This window comes from Schistocerca nitens, chromosome 6, assembly GCF_023898315.1.
Source record: "Schistocerca nitens isolate TAMUIC-IGC-003100 chromosome 6, iqSchNite1.1, whole genome shotgun sequence".
Lineage (NCBI taxonomy): Eukaryota > Metazoa > Arthropoda > Insecta > Orthoptera > Acrididae > Schistocerca > Schistocerca nitens.
Genome location: NC_064619.1, coordinates 688,625,822 through 688,644,219, shown reverse-complemented (window position 1 = coordinate 688,644,219; position 18,398 = coordinate 688,625,822). Strand labels below are relative to the sequence as shown.

Sequence of the window (18,398 nt, the reverse complement as noted above, 5' to 3'; positions counted from 1 at the left end):
TTTTTTTTTTTAATTCTCATTTTTTTCGCTTTTGTTCGTTGCATCTGCTCGGGGCGAATGTCTTAAGACATCCATTGAAGTTCGTTGTTGATCGATTAACTCAGTTTTTTTATTACAGAGGGCAGCTAACTCTCTGACCGAAGACGCTGAGCTACCGTGCCGGCAGCCATCTGAGCTACCGAAGCACGTCTCACGCCCCTTCCTCACAGCCTTACTTCTGCCAGTATCTCGTCTCCTACCTTCCAAACTTTACAGAAGCTCTCCTGCGAAACTTGCAGAACTAGCACTCCTGAAATAAAGGAGTGAGGACCGGGCGTCCCGTGAGTCGTGCTTCGGTAGCTCAGATGGTAGAGCACTTGCCCTCGAAAGGCAAAGGTCCCGAGTTCGAGTCTCGGTCGGGCACACACTTTTGATCTGCCAGGTACTTTCATATCAGCGCACACTCCACTGCAGAGTGAAAATATCATTCTGGGAACTGTAGACTCCTTTTCATTTTGGCACACCTATATATAAATATATTGTATAATAAATTTAATATGTTTATATCGATTTATACAGTACAGAAGCAGATGTAGCAATGTGACGTAAGGTGTGATACAATGTAAGTTAAACAGGTTAACAAGTTACTACTATATTTATTGAGAGTTTGTAGGGTAGCACTGCAACACTTTTGCAAGTTGAAGTCCTCAGTCGGGAGCCGAAGCGGCTGTAGCAGCGGCATCAGAAGAGCAGCGGGGGATGCAGGTAGGGTGGGTGTGGCAGCAGCGGCAGGGGGTGCGGCCCCGGCGCCACCCCCAGAGCGACGGGCGCGTAGGCGTGCGCCTCCGAGGCGACGTAGGCGAAGCTGCCGCCCAGCCGGTCGGCCTGCACGGCCGCCTTGTCCAGGCTGGGCAGCCGCACCAGCGCGCCGCCCCCCAACACGACGCCGCGTGCTCTCCGGGCCGCCCCCAGCGCCACCAGCACCAGCAGCAGCGATGCCGCCACAGCCTGCAACAGTCCGCCCCACATCGACACCGTCGAAAACTGAGCACGTTTGGGCTGAGGCGCGTGGCAACAACAGCCATTATAACCTACGCACGAATACTCTGCTGACATGACGACCTCAGCCGCGCGGAGTGGCCGCGCGGTTTGAGGCGCCATGTCACGGATAGCGCGGCCCTCGCGCTGGAGGTTCGAGTCCTCCCTTGGGCATGGCTGACTGAAAGACCTAAGTCGAAACAAGGCCCCGGGAGTGGACAACATTCCATCAGAACTACTGATAGCCTTGGGAGAGCCAGCCCTGACAAAACTATACCATCTGGTGAGCAAGATGTATGACACAGGTGAAATACCCTCAGACTTCAAGACGAATATAATAATTCCATTCACAAAGAAAGCAGTTGTTGACAGGAGCGAAAATTACCGATCAATCAGTTTGATAAGTCACAGCTGCAAAATACTGGCACTAATTCGTTACAGATGAATGGAAAAAGTGGTAGAAGCCGACCTCATAGAAGATCAGTTTGAATTCTGTAGAAATGTTGGAACACATGAGACAATACTGACCCTACGACGTATGGTAGAAGGTAGATTAAAGAAAGGCAAACCTACGTTTCTAGCATATGTAGACTTAAAGGTTTTGACAATGTTGTCTTGAGTACTCTCTTTGAAATTCTGAAAGTACCAGGGGCAAAATACACGGAGCGAAAGGCTACTTACAACTTGTACAGAAACCGGGCTTGTTCTAAGAATCGAAGGACATGAAAGGGAATTAGTGGCTGAGAAGGGAGTAAGTGTTGTAACCTATCTGTATACTGTATACTGAGCAAGCAGTAAAGGAAACAAAATAAAAAATTGGAGTACGAATTAAAATCCATGGAGAAGAAATAAAAACTTTGAGGTTTGCCGATGATATTGTAATTCTGTCACAGACAGCAAAGGACATGGAAGAACAGATAAACGGAATGGACGGTGTCTTGAAAGGAGGAATAAGATGAACACCAACAAAAGCAAAACGAGGATAATGATATGTAGTCGAATTAAATCGGGTGATGCTGAGGGTATTAGATTAGGAAATGAGACACTTAAAGTAGTAGATGAGTTTTGCTACCTGGGGAGCAAAATAACTGATGATGCTGGAAGTAGAGAGGATATAAAATGTAGACTGGTTATGGCCAAAAAAGCGTTTCTGAAGAAGAGCAATTTGTTGACAGCGAGTATAGATTTAAGCGTCAGGAAGATTTTTCTGAAAGTACTTGTGTGTAGCCATGTATGGAAGTGAAACATGGACAATAAATAGTTTAGACAAGGTGAGAGTGGTGCTACACAAGAATGCTAAAGCTTACATGAGTAGAACACGTAACTAATGAGGAGGAACTGACTGGAATTAGGGAGAAGGGGAATTTGTGGCACAACTTGACTATAAGAAGGGACCGATTGTTAGGCATTGTTCTGAGGCATCAAGGGATCACCAATTTAATATTGGTGGGCAGCGTGGAGGGTAAAAATCGTAGAGGGAGACCAAGAGATGAATGCACTATGCAGATTCAGAAGGATGTAGGTTGCAGTAGGTATTTCGAGATGAAGAGGCTTGCACAGGATAGAGCAGCATGGAGAGCTGCATCAAACCAGTCTCTAGACTGAAGCCCACAACAACAACGTCTAGGGACCGATGACCTCAGCAGTTTGGTCCCTTAGGTATTCACACATTTAGGACCACCTTAATAGTGTCTTTGTCCACCTATTGAACACGATTCTGCGTGTCATGGATTCAACAAGTCCTTCACTGGTTTTCAGAGGTATATACCACCAGATGCCTATCTACAGATAACATAGTTCCCCTAAATTATGGGCTGGAGGTTTGGAACCGGCGCCCAGTATTGTCCCAGATGCGTTCCATCTGGTTCAGACCAAGTGAATTTGGTAGCAAAGCCCTCAACAGAAGTACACTGTCGTACTCCTCAAACCACTGTAGCACGGTTCTGGCCTCTTGACATAGACAGTTACCCTGCTGAAAGATGCCATCGCTATCGGAGAAGACATCAAGCATGAAGCACAGCAGGTGATCCACAATAATCTACATTTACATAGACTCTCTCCACGCCATCGTACGGTGTGTGGCGGGGGATGCCCATGCCACTTAGTCATACAACCCCTCCCCCCTGTTCCACTCGCAGATAGAGCAAGGGAAGAACGACTGTCTCTACACCTCCGTATGACCCCTAATTTCTCGTCTTCGCGGTCCTCAGGCGCAACGTATGTTGGCAGCAGTAGAATCGTTCGCCAGTCGGCTTAAAATGCCCGTTCTTTAAATTTCCTCAATAGTGTTTCTCGCAAAGTGTGTCGCCTCCAGGGATTCCCGTTTGAGTTCCCAAAGCATCTCTGTAACACTTACTTGTTGTTCGAACCTATTGGTAACAAATCTAGCAGCCCACCTCTCAATTGCTTCCATGTCTTCCTTCAATCCGACGAGCTACGGATCCCAAACACTCGAGCAGTACTCAAGAATAGGCCGCACTAGAGATCTATATACGGTCTTCTTTACAGGTGAACCACTCTTTCCTAAAATTCTCCCAATAAACCACAGCCGATCACCAGTCTTCGCTACCACAGTTCTCATATGCTCATATCGCTCTGCAACGTTACGCCCAGATATTTGAACGACTTGACTGTGCCAAGCAGGACACTAGTAAAATGTATCGAAACATTACAGGTTTGATCTTCCTACTCATCCGCGTTAATTTAAATTTTTCCACTTTTAGGGCTAGCTGCAATGTTCACATACTCTACAGCTGCCACAGGTCCAATGGAAGCCCAGGTGAACGCCCACTGTAAAATAATACTCCCACCACGTCCTTGTGGACAGTGGCATACCCAGATACCTGGTGTAGTAAGACCAGGCCATACATTTACACATCCACAGTACAATCGCGATCATCCCACGGCCGCTGCAATCCTAGTTGACGATGTCGTTGGGTCAGCATGGGAACATGTAGGGCTCATTGCTGCAGAGTCACTTGTTCAGCAGTAAGCGCTGAACGGTGAGCTCCGAAACACTTGTGCAGCACCAGCATTGTGCTGTGTCGTCAGATCTGCCACAGATCGCCACCTGTCGTTCTTTACCGCATTACTTGTCCAGAACTCTAACAAGAAATACTCAGTTTCGCACTGGACGATGATCATAATATTTTCTTTCATAGGTATATGATTGCATCTTTATCTGAGTTGTGATGAGTGCTCTGTATGAGAAGCCCACTTTCACCAAGGCAGCAGTAAACAAATCTCATCAAAGACCTCCCTAATGCAGTTATAGACTTGTGGTCCTTCGTTTCTTTCTCAGTATATCCAGATGACACGACTTGTGGAGCCAGAAATAGTGACAACATGAGCTTCGTTCTTTGTCCTCTAATTTCCCCGAACAGGCTTCGGAAGGCCCAGCAGTACCGACCGACCGCCATGTCATTCTCACCCAAAGCGTCAGGTACGGATATGGAGGGGCGTGGGGTCAGCGACTGCTCTCCAAGCCGTTGGCAGTTTTTATTTTTCCCTTGCTTTTGGTGTCAGCAACTGCCAGGAGACCAGATCTTTTGGGAAGCCGAATAATAGTGTCTCAGGAGGAATAAGGAATAGTTTAAGAAATGTTAATATAGACTAATTCGAATAACACATTCCATATTGACGTGACCAGCTTTTATTCTTTACAGATATATACCTGTTATATTGTAATACAAACAAATACTCAGAGACGGTTTTAAGCAAAGAGATATGGTTAAGCCCAAAACTGGTTTTTATAAATTCCACCTCCAACTTCAATTAACTTTGGAATCCTCTTGGCGCTATTTTATGGGAGCAGCACCATTCATAACCATACGATCAGTTCATCTCTTGCGCCTACTTCTTCTCTGTAGTCTGCAAATTTCAGTTTCACCCATAGGCAAAATTCAAAAGTTCCGGAAACCTTGATTGGGCATAAAAAGTCACAATTTCTCCCAGGCTTTTAGATTACGGATCACCCAAGGCCTATACTGTTCAGGAGTCCCATAATGGCAGAAGAACGTACCCGTTATTGTAGCCAAAGGAATCTCTTCCAGTAATGACGGAAACTCGTTTTAAAAAACTGTATAAGAAGAGGCTCAGTCAATTATTGGGAAGAAACTTCCGCCATTCGACTGTTAATTGTTCACTTATTGTACACGATCCTGAGTTCGGATTTGTAGCCGTTCTGAAGCGCATGTTGAAATGTTAAAATATATCTGTGAGAAGTCATCGTCAAAAATATATATTTCTTGTCTCACAGACTATTTGTCGTATTACATGATACGAGTACACATCCAAGATACAAAATAACATTTCTTCGTGCACATGAGAGTGCTACAAAGCCGAAATAATGACTATGTACAATAAATGAACAATTAACACTAAAATGGCAGAAATTCCTTTAAAAAAAACTCTACATGACTGTGGTCCCCCGCAGAAGAAAGGTCATTAGCTCAGTCAATTGCCTATTGTACCATACTAAACCGTACTTTGAAAATTTGTCCTCTAAAGACACTTGGGTTTTCGTCTGACCACCGATGTGAGTTATGAGTGTTACCGATACCGTCACGAGTGAATGTGGTGACACCAGTAAACATTATTAGTAGGATTGCTTCACGATTTGCCATTAGCAACGACAACATTCCAGTCGTTCTACCTTTATCTCCTTCTCGGAGGTGACGAATGCGCTGTTAACGACAAGGATGGAGGCCGTGCATACGTAATGTCTCCTCCATATCCTCATATGTGGAACACCGATATTTGTAGAAATTCTGCGTGTACTTGTTGAAAGACTACGTTATACCAGGTGTGTAATACCTTCTAGTTCATTCGCAATCTGGTCATTTGCACGTTCAGATGAAATGTGGGTGCTGGACACTCACTATGCGTGTGTCACACGGTTCAGTGAAAACATGGGTAAACAATCTTGAATCTTGGTCTCTGCCGTTGGGAAATCGTCTACTGTATTCTCCACGAGCAGCAGCGTTTCCGTGACAAAACCTGAACACAAATACCGTACTGGTACACTTAGCATTTGTAAATATGGGACGGTTGTAATTAAGGTGCAGCTACTACCATAGGTCCAGCTTACAGAATTTGTTCAAGATGGACGATAGAGACGTCGACAAGATGCTGCATCCATAAAATGAGGTGAGCTTCAATCTCTCGCTGCAGTTCCGTGCAATGTGAGCAATGTTTTCTTCTGTACACTGGACTTCAGACGAGGACAATATTGCAGAACCTGTGTTATTCTGATTACGATGCAAAGTTCCTTTGGACATGCATCCATTTTTAAAGTAATAGGCTCTGTGGCTAATACAGCCATTATGAAATACATGAAATGAATTCGCAATTGCGAATAAGGAAAACCATGAGCTGCAGAATGGAATGACAACAATGAAAATGTGCCAGACTGGGATGACGTTTTACCTGTACGGGAATATACATAACGGATGTACGAGTAGAGGTTGTAGACGTATGGTTGACGACATATGGAAGATTGGGTCTGGCCGTGAGTCGTGCACGGATAGCCGAATGGTAAGGTGACAGCTGGCGATAAGCGGGAAATCCGGGTTCGAGTCCCGGTCGGGCACAGATTTTCACTGTCGTCATTTCATTCTATAGCTGATGGTTGCCCTTATTCGCAACTGCGAATACATTTCATGTACTATTCAAATGTTCAAATGTGTGTGAAATCTTATGGGACTTAACTGCTAAGGTCATCAGTCCCTAAGCTTACACACTACTTAACCTAAATTATCCTAAGGACAAACTCACATACCCATGCCCGAGGGAAGACTCGAACCTCCGCCGGGACCAGCCGCACAGTCCATGACTGCTGCGCCTAAGACCGCTCGGCTAATCCCGTGTGGCATTTCATGTACTTGAGATGAGGCAGAGATCAGACGTCTGCCTGGTAAACGCGTTCTCATAGACATAAAAAAAAAATGTTCAAGTGTGTATGAAATCTTATGGGACTTAACTGCCAAGGTCATCAGTCCCTAAGCTTACACACTACTTAACCTAAATTATCCTAAGGACAAACACACACACCCATGCCCGAGGGAGGACTCGAACCTCCGCCGGGACCAGCCGCACAGTCCGTCTTAGATATCCCCAGAGCCAAAAATCACATGGATACCGATCGGTGGTCTTGCAGGCCATGCACCTGAAAAACCACTGGAGATAACAGGTTTGTGGAAGGTTGCTTAAGCAGATATTTCACTGGGAGAGCGACATGACGAGTTGACCTACTTGCATCGAAACAGTCGTTTCCACACCGTTGCGCTCTTCCAAAGCAGGGATCACACGCTGTACAGGGACGTCTCTGTGATCTGCAGACGTCACGGTACGCGTGACAGGCCCTCTGGGTGTATACTCTTCAGAGAAGAACTGACCGAGAATAGAGCGGTTGGGTTGTTTGGGGAAGGAGACCAGACAGCGAGGTCATCGGTCTCATCGGATTAGGAAAGGACAGGGTAGGAAGTCAGCCGTGCCCTTTCAAAGGAACCATCCCGGCATTTGCCTGGAGCGATTTAGGGAAATCACGGAAAACCTAAATCAGGATGGCCGGACGCGGGATTGGACCGTCGTCCGAGAATAGAGGTGCCTGTGAATCCACACCACGCAGTCACATACGGCGAGTGCAGTGGCTCTTCGTGCGCAACATACGCTTCAACAGTACACCGAGTTCGGCAGTTTTGTGTGCTGACCGCACCCTGTAGTGTAAAATGCTCCTCGCCACTCCACAGAATAGATGTGGCCGAGCGCTTCTAGGCTCTTCAGTCTGGAGCCGCGCGACCGCTACGGTCGCAGGTTCGAATCCTGCCTCGGGTATGGATGTGTGTGATGTCCTTAGGTTGGTTAGGTTTAAGTAGTTCTAAGTTCTAGAGGACTGATGACCACAGATGTTGAGTCCCATAGTGCTCAGAACCATTTGAGCCTCCACAGAATATTGAGCGGCCACATGTCATCAACTTCGATCCGTGCCACAAACCGAAGAGCAAATTTGGAACGTTGCTGCGGATCATGAGATCTCAGTTGGTGCACAGTTTGCGTCTTCTACAGACACCAGGGTAAAATGGACCATAAACTGACCACAGGATGAACAATTCTTGTGACACTGCACGCGCACTAGCACTACCCGGGACACGTGCTGCGTCATCAGTTACAGCAACAGCAACCTCGTCAGTAGCTTCGACCGGGATAGGTCGCCTTCCGCTTCCAGGTGCCACACCAAGCTCACCCGTGTTTTCGAATTTCATTACCATCTTCTTTAAACCGTTTATTGGCATCTGGCCTTTCCTGAGACGTTTCAGTTGGCGATACTCTGTCAGTGCAGCACTGTAACTGCTGCCGTTCACATAAAGCAGTTTCACCAACAGCGCACGGTCCATCTTCTCGATAGCCACGCGAAAATTTCTGTTCCGACGCTGACAATGTTGAGTGTTTACGGAAAAAGTCCAAGGCAATCGTAAAATGCGTTTTAGACAGGTACGTGCGGAGTAAAACTGTGAGGGATGGGAAAACCCCACCGTGGTTCAACAACAAAGTTAGGAAACTACTGCGAAAGCAAAGAGAGCTTCACTGCAAATTTAAATGCAGCCAAAACCTCTCAGACAAACAGAAGCTAAACTATGCCAAAGTTACCGCAAGGAGGGCTACGCGTGAAGCGTTCAGTGGATTCGAAAGTAATATTCTACGTACCGATTTGACAGAAAATCCTAGGAACTTCTGGTCTTACGTTAAATCAGTAAGTGGATCGAAACAGCATATCCAGACAATCTGGGATGATAATGGCATTGAAACAGAGGATGACAAGCGTAAAGCTGAAATACTAAACACCTTTTTCCAAAGCTGTTTCACAGAGGAAGATAGCACTGCAGTTCCTTCTCTAAGTCCTCGCACAAACGAAAAAATGGCTGACATCGAAATAAGTGCCCAAGGAATAGAAAAGCAACTGAAATCACTCAACAGAGGAAAGTCCACTGGACCTGACGGGATACCAATTCGATTCTACACAGACAGCCGTGTACCGCAAGTCTCTAGAGGAACGGAAGGTTCCAAATGATTGGAAAAGAGCACAGGTAGTTCCAGTTTTCAAGAAGGGTCGTCGAGCAGATAGGCAAAACTATAGGCCTATATCTCTGACATCGATCTGTTGTAGAATTTTAGAACATGTTTTTGGCTCCCGTATCATGTCATTTCTGGAAACCCAGAATCTACTCTGTAGGAATCAAAATGGATTCCGGAAACAGCGATCGTGTGAGACCCAACTCGCTTTATTTGTTCATGAGACCCAGAAAATATTAGATAAGGGCTCCCAAGTGGCTCTGAGCACTATGGGACTTAACATGTGAGGTCATCAGTCCCCTAGAACTTAGAACTACTTAAACCTAACTAGCCTAAGGACATCACACACATCCATGCCCGAGGCAGGATTCGAACCTGCGACCGTAGCAGTCTCGCGGTTCCGGACTGAAGCGCCTAGAACCGCACGGTCACCGCGGCCGGCTACGGGCTCCCAGGTAGATGCCATTTTCCTTGACTTCCGGAAGGCACTCGGTACAGTTCCGCACTGTCGCCTGATAAACAAAGTAAGAGCCTACGGAATATCAGACCAGCTGTGTGGCTGGAGTTTTTAGCAAACAGAACACAGCATGTTGTTATCAATGGAGAGACGTCTACAGACGTTAAAGTAACCTCTGACGTGCCACAGGGAAGTGTTATAGGACCATTGCTTTTCACAATATATATAAATGACCTAGTAGATAGTGTCGGATGTTCCATGCGGCTTTTCACGGATGATGCTGTAGTATACAGAGAAGTTGCAGCATTAGAAAATTGCAGCGAAATGCAGGAAGATCTGCAGGAGATAGACTCTTGGTGCAGTGAGTGGCAACTGACCCTTAACATAGACAAATGTAATGTATTGCGAATACATAGGAAGAAGGATCCTTTATTGTATGATTATATGACAGCGGAACAAACACTGGTAGCAGTTACTTCTGTAAAATATCTGGAAGTATGCGTACGGAACGATTTGAAGTGGAATGATCATATAAAATTAATTGTTGGTAAGGCGGGTGCCAGGTTGAGATTCATTGGGAGAGTCCTTAGAAAATGTAGTCCATCAACAAAGAAGGTGGCTTACAAAACACTCGTTCGACCTATACTTGAGTATTGCTCATGTCTGGGATCCGTACCAGGTCGGGTTGACTGAGGAGATAGAGAAGATCGAAAGAAGAGCGGCGCGTTTCGTCACAGGGTTATTTGGTAAGCTTGATAGCAGAGATGTTTAGCAAACTCAAGTGGCAGACTCTGCAAGAGAGGCGCTCTGCATCGCGGTGTAGCTTGCTGTCCAGGTTTCGACAGGGTGCGTTTCTGGATGAGGTATCGAATATCCCCCTACTTATACCTCCCGAGGCGACCACGAATATAAAATTAGAGAGATTCGGGCGCGCACGGAGGCTTTCCGGCAGTCGTTCTTCCCGTGAACCATACGCGACTGGAACAGGAAAGGGAGGTAATGACAGTGGAACGTAAAGTGCCGTCCGCTACACACCGTTGGGTGGCTTGCGGAGGATAAATGTAGTTGTAGATGTAGATGTAGATGTTCACTCACGTTATAGCTTGTCAGATGATAGGGCGGATGTCATACCGTCATACGAACATTGTACAGCTACAGAATTGCACCTGGTGGCCTAAATTGGAACTAATGTGGTTTTCCAGTGTAAATCAGTTCCACATTACCGCATTAGCATGTATACCAAGATCCGGTGACCTAAGATAGTTACAGCCAACACGGAACCTCCGTGAGTAACCACACGGTACGTGCGGCATGCTTAACCAATACACTAAAATTCGCCAACAAACCACAATCACAATCACAGAAGCACAAATACAGAACTTCAACTTCCAAACATAAATGGCAATCGGTAAATAAGCCCGCAATAACTTGAGTACCAAAGAACTAAACAGAAAACATCTCTCCGTAGCCTGCTGCAACCAACAAAAAGCAGACGCACTTGAATTGTTTCATTCGAATTACTCTATATTATCACCTCTTAAGATATAAACAGCCTGTATGGTCTATTCTTGTGTTGCCTCAAATAAAAGTGGACACAGCTCGTATTGTTTATGCGAGAAAGTATGCGATTTCAGGAAACTGGTTGGACGTTTTTTGTAGGCTAAGAGGGTCACAACGCCTGCTTGCTCTCGCAACTACCTTTAGTGTCGGCAGACATCAGGATGGCCAACCTCGTGGGGCACAGTTATCCTGCTGTTTCGTCTGCTGGCTAACTTCAACGCCATGAAGACAGTACGCAACAAACGTCAAATTGTCATGGTGTTGTAAGATCCCCTAACCTTTTCTAACTAAACCTCCAGAGGTGTCCCCGTTTAGTTAGTGAGTGCGTAAGGGATGGCACAAGAGGCGTACAGTATGTCTAGCCGTGCTTTTCCGTCCGTGATTTGCATAGATTAAGACAACCCGTTCTAGGATTATCTCAGTGAGTCGCCCTGTAGGATTCTTTCTACGCCGCAAACCTCTCGTAGCTGAGCTCCCTCGCGGAAGGTGTCTCAGCGCCGTCGGATTATATATCCCGCAATTTCTCAGTGACGAAAGCGGGAAGCTAAGTTAGTTGAAATCATTTTCGTGTTTTCCCTTATGATGTGTTTATTTAGGGAAAGACCATTATCTGAAAATAATGAAACAATCTAACGCGTTTAACTCAAAACTAGCTATTTCCTGAGAGCATGCTCTTACAGTAGAACTAGATGGAAAGGCATCCTAACGACGACTGGCGACCATGGTGCGCAGTCCAGTTCTCGTATTTACAATCGTGGAACATCGTAGCTCTTCGTACAACTTCTTTACCGTAAACATTTTCATTTGTTTATTGAAATGAATACTTTCTTGCGTCGTAATGTTGTTGAAATAACGTGTTCATGACAAATAGGTTTCCCCTGATATCTGCAGTGGGGAACGTAGCTTTTATTACACTGAAGCGCCAAAGAAACTGGTGTAGGCATGCGTATTCAAATACAGATATATGTAAACAGCCAGAATAGGGTAATGCGGTCGGCAACGCCTATATAAGACACCAAGTGTCTGGCGGAGTTGTTAGATCGGTTACTGCTCCTAGAATAGTAGGTTATCAGGAGTTAGGTGAGTGTGAACATGGTGTTACACTCGGAGCACGAGCGATGGGACACAGCATCTCCGAGGTAGTAATGAAGTGGGGACTTTCCCATATGAACATTTCACGAGTGTATTGTGAATATCAGGAATGCGGTAAAACATCAAATCTCCGACATCGCTGCAGCCGGAAAAACATTCTGCAACGACGACTGAAGAGAATCGTTCCACGTGACAGAAGAGCAACCCTACCGCATATTGCTGCAGATTTCAGTGCCGGGCCATTAACAAGAGTCAACGTGCAAACATTCCACAAAACATAATCGATATTGGCTTTTGGAGCCGAAGGCCCAGTCGTGTACCCTTGATGAGTGCACGACGCAAAGCTTTACACCTCGCCTGGGCCCGTTGACACCGACATTGAACTAGAAACATCTTGCCTGGTCGGACGAGTCTCGTGTCAAATTGTATCGAGCGGATGGATGTGTAGAGGTATGGAGACAACCTCATGAATCTACGGACCCTGCATGTCAGCACGGGACTGTTCAAGCTGGTGGAGGCTCTGTAATGGTGTGGGGCGTGCGCAGTTGGACTGATATGGGACCACTGATACTCTGACACGTACGTAAGCATCCTGTCTGATCACCTGCCCCAATAGCTGAATGGTAGCCGGCACGGTAGCTCAGCGTGTTCGGTCAGAGGGTTAGCTGCCCTATGTAATAATAATAATAAAAAAAACTGAGTTAATGCATCAACGACGAACTGAAACGGGTGTCTTGCGGCGTCAACCACGAGCAGATGCAACGAACGAAAACGAACAAAATGAGATTAAAAATAAAAGAGGTCAGCGTGACGGATTGCCGTCCTACGAGACCGGGTTCGATTCCCGGCTGGGTCGGAGATTTTCTCCGCTCATCATTTCATCCCCATCCGGCGCGCAGGTCACCCAATGTGGCGTCGAATGTAAAAAGACCTGCACCAAGGCGGCTGGACCTGTCCCGCAAGGGGCCTCCCGGCCAATGACGCCAAACGCTCATTTCCATTTACCTGCATCCATTCATGTCCACTGTGCATTCCGACGCGCTTGGCCAAATCCGGCAAGACAATGAGACCTCCCACACGTCCAGAATTGCTACTGTGTGGCACCATAAACACTCTTCTGAGTTTAAATACCTTCACTGGCACTATGAGCATTATTGAGGGTATCTGAGATACCTTGCAACGTGTTGTTTAGAAGAGATCTCCACCCCCCCCCCCCACCCCCCTCCCCTCTCATCTGTACTCTTACGGATTTATGGACAGCCCTGCAGGATTCATGGTGTCCATTCCCTTCAGCACTACTTCACACATTAGTCGAGTCCATGTCACGTCGTGTTTCGGCACTACTGCCAGCTCGCGGGGGCCCTACACGATATTAGGCAGGTGTTCCAGTTTCTTTGCCTCTTCAGTATATTAAATATTTATAGCACAAAACCACTTGCTCCACGCCAGAATGGCTGTTTTTCCCCAAGTATCGAGTGTTCGTGTAACTGTCGTTCTCACAGCTAGCCACGGCGCCTCACCCCATCTCACCGTCTACCGGCGATGCCAGAGGTCCAACGGCTACCTCAGCCAGTGTAAGAACCGTAATCTGACTCCATACTAAGCGTGCTGCAATCCTGGCTGAGCTTCTTCAATGTCACTTAGATCTGCAGACGCGACATAAAAATTTAAATCTGGAAAATAAATAAATAAAATGTAATCTGAAAATAAGGGGGACATCATAAAGAGTACTACTTGCTTGCACATCGAAACGATTAGCGTTTCAGCGCAAATTCATCAACTGCATGTCTTCATGCTCGATGTCTTCCCCAACGGTCATAGCATTTTCCAGCAGGATATCTCACCGCATCACAAGGCCAGATTCGTGTTGCAGTGGTTTGCGGTCACTTGTTTATTTCGCCTCTATGCGGTTCGATTGTTTACACCATTATCTTGAGGTGGAGAAATGTTTATTTACATACATGGTGTTGGGGAAGAGTACAGACGTCTTTTCACAGTACCAAACAAAGGGGAGTGTGGGTTAAGTTGCATCTTTTGCCAATAGTAAAAATTGCTTATTTAGAAAAGACAATTTTAAGGTTACAAATCTGAATTTCTGACAGTGATTTGTACTCACAGTGACATTAGAGTCGTAAAAAGTCTGAATATTGCTGCCGCATGTACGCACTCTCCACTGTACACTCCGTTTACACTCATGCTTCAAAGATGTTGTACATGTTATAAATATGTGTGTTTACATTGGATTTAATGGTTTCTACATTAATAAGGTCATCTTTTTTTAACGACTTATCTTAGAAGCTAGATTAAGGAAAGGCAAACCTACGTTCCTAGCATTTGTATACTTAGAGAAAGCTTTTGACAATGTAGACTGGAATACTCTCTTTCAAATTCTGAAGGTGGCAGGGGTAAAACACAGGGAGCGAAAAGCTATTCACAATTTGTACAGAAACCAGATGGCAGTTATAAGAGTCGAGGGACATGAAAGGGAGGCAGTGGTTGGGAAGGGAGTGAGACAGGGTTGTAGCCTCTCCCCGATGTTGTTCAATCTGTATATTGAGCAAGCAGTAAAGGAAACAAAAGAAAAATTCGGATTAGGGATTAAAATCCATGGAGAAGAAATACAAACTTTAAGGTTCGCCGATGACATTGTAATTCTGTCAGAGACAGCAAAGGACTTGGAAGAGCAGTTGAACGGAATGGATAGTGTCTTGAAAGGAGGATATAAGATGAACATCAACAAAAGCAAAACAAGGATAATGGAATGTAATCAAATTAAATCAGGTGATGCTGAGGGAATTAGATTAGGAAATGGGACACTTAAAGTAGTAAAGGAGTTCTGCTATTTGGGGAGCAAAAGAACTGATGATGGTCGAAGTAGAGAGGATATAAAATGTAGACTGGCAATGGCAAGGAAAGCATTTCTGAAGAAGAGAAATTTGTTAACATCGAGTATAGGTTCAAGTGTCAGGAAGTCGTTTCTGAAAATATTTGTATGAAGTGTAGCCATTTATGGAAGTAAAACATGGACGATAAATAGTTTGGACAAGAAGAGAATAGAAGCTTTCGAAATGTGGTGCTACAGAAGAATGCTGAAGATTAGATGGGTAGATCACATAACTAATGAGGAAGTATTGAATAGGATTGGGGAGAAGAGAAGTTTGTGGCACAACTTGACTAGAAGAAGGGACCGGTTGGTAGGACATGTTCTGAGGCATCAAGGGATCACCAGTTTAGTATTGGAGGGTAAAAATCGTAGAGGGAGACCAAGAGATGAATACACTAAGCAGATTCAGAAGGATGTAGGTTGCAGTAGGTACTGAGAGATGAAGAAGCTTGCACAGGATAGAGAAGCACGTAGAGCTGCATGAAACCAGTCTCAGGACTGAAGATCACAACAACAACAACAAGGTCATCTTTTTTTTAAAAATAAAAATTTGAAACAAACGCAAAATATATTTATGTACGCAAACATTTAATCTTTTATTTTTGTATGTGATGTTGCAGCCCATTTATATTTTAAAAAAAACTCTAGAATAACATATTTATGTGTATATCAGTACTTATATAATAACTGAATTGTGCACATGTCCATCTTCTGGTGCAGATACTCATATTTTTTTTAAAAAATAAACATATTAATGTAGAAACCGTTTAATCTTTCATTTTTATATCCACTGTATACGACCATATCTGTAACATGTACATCTTTGAAGTGACAGTGTAAACATACAGTGGAGAGGACGTACATCAGGCAGCAGTGTACACACTGTTTACGACTCTGCCGCCCCTGTCGGTAGAATTCACTGTCAGAAATTCATGTTTTTAAGCTTAAAGGTGCCTTTTCTGAATAAACTGTTTTTATTATTAGCAAAAGACGCAGTTCAACCCAAACTGCCCTTGGTCTCATACTCTGAAAAGACGTCTGTACTTTTCATCAACAACAGCTATGTAAATAAATAATTCTCCACCTGAAGATGATGATGCACACAATCTGGCAAAATAAACAAGTGACTGACACAAAAAACTGTTTTATTTCTATTTAGCAACAGTCGCCGTCCACATAATGCCGTCCTTTCCGGTCCAAGTATTCAATGGGTTGAGGAGCATGGCTGTAAACTCGAGTTTATGTCTGAAGCCGACGGAACTCATCTTGTACGCTACTGGGCGCCAGCCAAGTGTCCACAAACCATCAGCCCGTAATTTATAGGAATTGCGGGGACATGCGTGCCACGTACATCCGGAAACCTACCAAGGGCTTGTCGAATTAATGCCACATAGAATTAAGCAGGAGGTCGTAATGTTTTCCTCATTCTACTTCTACATCTACATCTACTCCGTAAGCCACCTGACGGTGTGTGGCGGAGGGTACCCTGAGTACCTCTATCGGTTCTCCCTTCTATTCCAGTCTTGTATTGTTCGTGGAAAGAAGGATTGTCGGCATGCTTCTGTGTGGGCTCTAATCTCTCTGATTTTATCCTCACGGTCTCTTCGCGAGATATACGTAGAAGGGAGCAATATACTGCTTCACTCTTCGGTGAAGGTATGTTCTCGAAACTTTAACAAAAGCCCGGACCGAGCCACTGAGCGTCTCTCCTGCAGAGTCTTCCACTGGAGTTTATTTATCATCTCCGTAACGCTTTCGCGATTACTAAATGATCCTGTAACGAAGCGCGCTGCTCTCCGTTGGATCTTCTCTATCTCTTCTATCAACCCTATCTGGTACGGATCCCACACTGCTGAGTAGTATTCAAGCAGTGGGCGAACAAGCGTACTGTAACCTACTTCCTTTGTTTTCGGATTGCATTTCCTTAGGATTATTCCAATGAATCTGTCTGGCATCTGCTTTACCGACGATCAACTTTATATGATGATTCTATTTTAAATCACTCCTAATGCGTACTCCGAGATAATTTATGGAATTAACTGCTTCCAGTTGCTGACCTGCTATTTTGTAGCTAAATGATAAGGGATCTATCTTTCTATGTATTCTCAGCACATTACACTTGTCTACATTGAGATTCAATCGCCATTCCCTGCACGATGCGTCATTCGCTGCAGATCCTCCTGCATTTCAGTACAATTTTCCATTATTACAACCTCTCGATACACCACAGCATCATCTGCAAAAAGCCTCAGTGAACTTCCGATGTCATCCACAAGGTCATTTATGTATATTGTGAATAGCAACGGTCCTATGACACTCCCCTGCGGCACACCTGAAATCACTCTTACTTCGAAAGACTTCTCTCCATTGAGAATGACATGCTGCATTCTGTTATCTAGGAACTCTTCAATCCAATCACACAATTGGTCTGATAGTCCATATGCTGTTACTTTGTTCATTAAACGACTGTGGGGAACTGTATCGTACGCCTTGCGGAAGTCAAGAAACGCGGCATCTACCTGTGAACCCGTGTCTATGGCCCTCTGAGTCTCGTGGACGAATAGCGCGAGCTGGGTTTTACACGACCGTCTTTTCCAAAACCCATGCTGATTCATACAGGAGTAGATTTCTAGTCTCCAGAAAAGTCATTATACTCGAACACAATACGTGTTCCAAAATTCTACAACTGATCGACGTTAGAGATATAATTCTGCACATCTGTTCGACGTCCCTTCTTGAAAACGGGGATGACCTGTGCCCTTTTCCAATCCTTTGGAACGCTACGCTCTTCTAGAGACCTACGGTACACCGCTGCAAGAAGGGGAGCAAGTTCCTTCGCGTACTCTGTGTAAAATCGAACTGGTATCCCATCAGGTCCAGCGGCCTTTCCTCTTTTGAGCGATTTTAAGTGTTTCTCTATCCCTCTGTCGTCTATTTCGATATCTACCATTTTGTCATCTGTGCGACAATCTAGAGAAGGAACTACAGTGCAGTCTTCCTCTGTGAAACAGCTTTGGAAAAGGACATTTAGTATTTCGGCCTTTAGTCTGTCATCCGCTGTTTCAGTACCATTTTGGTCACAGAGTGTCTGGAGATTTTGTTTTGATCCACCTAACGCTTTGACATAAGACCAAAATTTCTTAGGATTATCTGCCAAGTCAGTACATAGAACTTTACTTTAGAATTCATTGAACGCCTCTCGCATAGCCCTGCTCACACTACATTTCGCTTCGCGTAATTTTTGTTTGTCTGCAAGGCTTTGGCTATGTTTATATTTGCTGTGAAGTTCCCGTTGCTTCCGCAGCAGTTTTCTAACTC

At 45.0% G+C, this 18,398-nt stretch overlaps 1 non-coding gene across 1 annotated transcript; it reads left to right on the top strand.

Annotated features, from left to right (window-relative positions):
* The first annotated feature begins 328 nt into the window (after positions 1–328).
* Trnas-cga (transfer RNA serine (anticodon CGA)) lies at positions 329–403 on the top strand. The gene has a single exon. It is a non-coding gene; the product is annotated as a tRNA-Ser (tRNA).
* The last annotated feature ends 17,995 nt before the right edge of the window (positions 404–18,398 follow it).